Source organism: Lontra canadensis, unplaced genomic scaffold (assembly GCF_010015895.1).
Source record: "Lontra canadensis isolate GAN:19392208 unplaced genomic scaffold, GSC_riverotter_1.0 scaffold27, whole genome shotgun sequence".
NCBI lineage: Eukaryota > Metazoa > Chordata > Mammalia > Carnivora > Mustelidae > Lontra > Lontra canadensis.
In genome coordinates this window covers 3,320,667-3,323,854 of record NW_022631021.1, presented here as the reverse complement: position 1 = coordinate 3,323,854, position 3,188 = coordinate 3,320,667, and positions in this window count along the sequence as shown.

Below are 3,188 nucleotides of genomic sequence, written 5' to 3'. Positions count from 1 at the left end.
TGCAGAAGATATACTAGGACATTTCTTAGTTCTTTCCCCAGGTTCTATGATTAAAGTCAATGGAAAACAACAATACAATACAGGGAGAACTGCTAATGGCCCACATCCTGCAAAATGAAGGTCTGGGTCACCTCACCATACAAAGAACAATGCAAAGAACTGAGGGCAGAGAAATAGGTAGTGGAAGAAGGTAGTTATAAATACTGTCTACCTCCATGTGACTGGTAGCAGAAACGAGGACTGTACTAGTTATTTGCATTTCCTTCTTGTTTTGATATAAATACATTTGTGTACATTATTAACCAATATTTTTTTCTCCCTGTCATTCTTCTACCATATGTGTTAATAGTAGTTAACCTTATACCTTGGTATTGAAGTTATAGGATCTCAAAGGGAGAATGTGATTCAGCTAGAAGAGGCATGAACAAAGTCCAAAGACAGTTAGAGGAACTTTGTAGCCCCTTTTGGAGAGAGGGTTAGGTTGTGTTTGGTTGTATGAGGGAAAGTTGCATCATGCTAGGTGAAAGCATGATTTGTCTATTTTTTTTCATTTTTAAAGTTAAATATGTTTAAAAGGGTATATACAATGTCAATTTGATGAGGCACAAGTTTTGGTTGTTTTGTACTATGGCAACATATCTAAGAGGAGCTAAATGTCTCAGAATTTCCCTCTCTGTATGGTTCTGAGTTAGTGTTGGCCGCAAGAGACATTTTGTGTGAACTTGGAGGAGAGCAGTGAAGCAGAAGCTGTATTGCTTACTCTCTGAAGGTCAGTGCAAGATGCCAGACAGGTGAGCCACTGGCCCTCATTGTTATTGATCTGCTAGCTCACTTTGTGGTTGTGGCGTGGCAATGAGGCCTGTGGTCCTCTAGTTCTTAGAAGATTTCCTCCTTGAGCTTTTCTGAATTCTGGGCGATGTCCATATGCAGCTCCTGGTGAAAGATACCAGCTTCTCTTGCAGATTACCCAAGACGTCAAAGTTGGAGGTGGTAAGAGAGAGAAGGGTTCCAGTTCTCACTCATGTTTCCTTTTTCTTGTCCACATTTAGTTGACCTTGGGAGACTTCAGGTTCTACACTAGATGCAGAGGCCATGGCTGGGTAGGATCAGTCTCATACTGGTTCTGCCTTCTCATTGAACCACACCCTAAAGACAGGTCAGGAGGGACACGGGAACTGTGGAGTTCTTATGCCAAAGGCCATTCAGTTTTCATGGGAGGAACACACATAATATTTTTAGTTTTAAAATTCATGAATTTTATGTAAAAGAGTTTCCAAGATGCTAGCTTAAAGACCTCTTAATAAAATAGTACCGTTTCATTGTTTTCTTCGTAAATGAAAATGGTAATTTATATTCATTATAAAAAACTTGGCAGATATAGGTAATCACCAGAATAGAGACAACATTTTGGTGAGCATCCTTCAACTCTTTCTTCAATGCAAAAATCTACAATGTATATGTATACATAAATATACTTTATTTTTATAAAAAGGGAATCATATTTAGGGGTTCCTGGGTGGCTCAGATGGTTAAGCGTCTGCCTTCGGCTCATGTCATGACCCAGGGTCCAGGGATCGAGCCCCATGTAGGGCTCCCTGCTCAGCGTGGAGTCTGCTTCTCCCTCTCCCTCTGCTCATGCTCTCTCTCTGTATCTCTCTGTCTCAAATGAATGAAAAAAAAATTTAAAAAAAAGGAAACATTTAAATTATGTTTTAGAAAACAGATTCTCTACCCTCCCAACAGCATATCATGAATATTTATTTCTAAATAATTAATCTCCAATTCAAGAACATGATTATTAATTACTTCACAGTATTCTGTTGCATGGATATACCATAATTTATTTAACCCAATCTCTTATTGTCAATCTCAGACTATTTTCAATTTTTCTTTTTTTTTAATGGTCTGTTTTCTTTCTTTTCTTTTCTTCTTCTTCTTCTTTATTTTTTTTTAAGATTTTATTTATTTATTTGTCAGAGAGAAAGAAAGCACAAGCAGGAGGAGCAGCACGCAGAAGGTGAAGTAGGCTCCCCACGGAGCAAGGGGTCTGATGTGGGACTTGATCCCAGAATTCTGGGATCATGACCCCAGCCAAAGGCAGACACTTAACCGACTGAGCCACCCAGGTGTCCCATATTTTCAATTTCTCTTAATTAAAAAAAGACTGAGGGGAACTTGGCTGGCTCAGTTGGTAGAGCATCCAACTCTTAATCTCAGGGTTGTGAGTTTGAGCCTCATGTTGGGTATGGAGATCACTTAAGGAAATAAAAAAAATAAAAAAAACCCTCTGAGATGAACATTTTTACTAAGCCTTTTAACACATTTTTATTGAGTACTGTATAGCAGGCATGTAGTAGCTTCATCTCTATGCAAATCTACCCGGATAAATTTCTATATGGTTAAGTTTTTCAGCAAGTGTGTATTGTGAGAAGGAAGAAATAAACAGAGAGATACATCCAATTTAAGATCTGCACAGATTTAATTTTATAAAATAACTAGGTCCTTCTAAACTGTTCTATAGGTCTTCTTGGAATGCAACATTCAGAGTCCCTCTTACGTTTGCTTGCCTCTAGAATAAACCTAGAGTTATTGCTGTGTCTCTGTGAAGCTTGAAAAGAATTTTCTCCATGATCTCAACTTCCCTTTTAAATCAAAGTACCCCCAAATTGCCTGTACTTGAAGACCTTCTATGACCCCCTGTATACTGAAGTAATGTACAATCTTAGTCCCCATCCCAAAAATGGTGTTTGCATTCCAACGTGATTATCATACATGTTAGAGTTTGAGAAGCACTGGTTTAGACCTCCAGGCTTGGTTCACACTTGACCCTGTTCCTCAGCTCTGAACAACAGAGGTAAGGAGACTAGATCAGCAGTGACAGCCATGTCAGGGATAGGATCTGTACTCAAGGATCCACTCAGACACTTTTCACTCTCCTCAAACCCTGCCTGCACAGGAAGCAAGGCACTAAAGATAGGCTGCCTGTAAGAGCCATAAGGACATAAGGGACCTCTGCAAGCAGTTCAGCAGGGTGAAAAAGGGTGGAACAGGAAAGGGAGGAAAGCAAGTTCCTGGATTCCAAAAACCACAGTTTGTCTAGGTGCTACTTTCTCCCTTATTTAGCACATAGCTTTGTCATGTGACATCCCTTCGCTGACCTCTTTTCCTTGTGCATTTTGCCCCACATG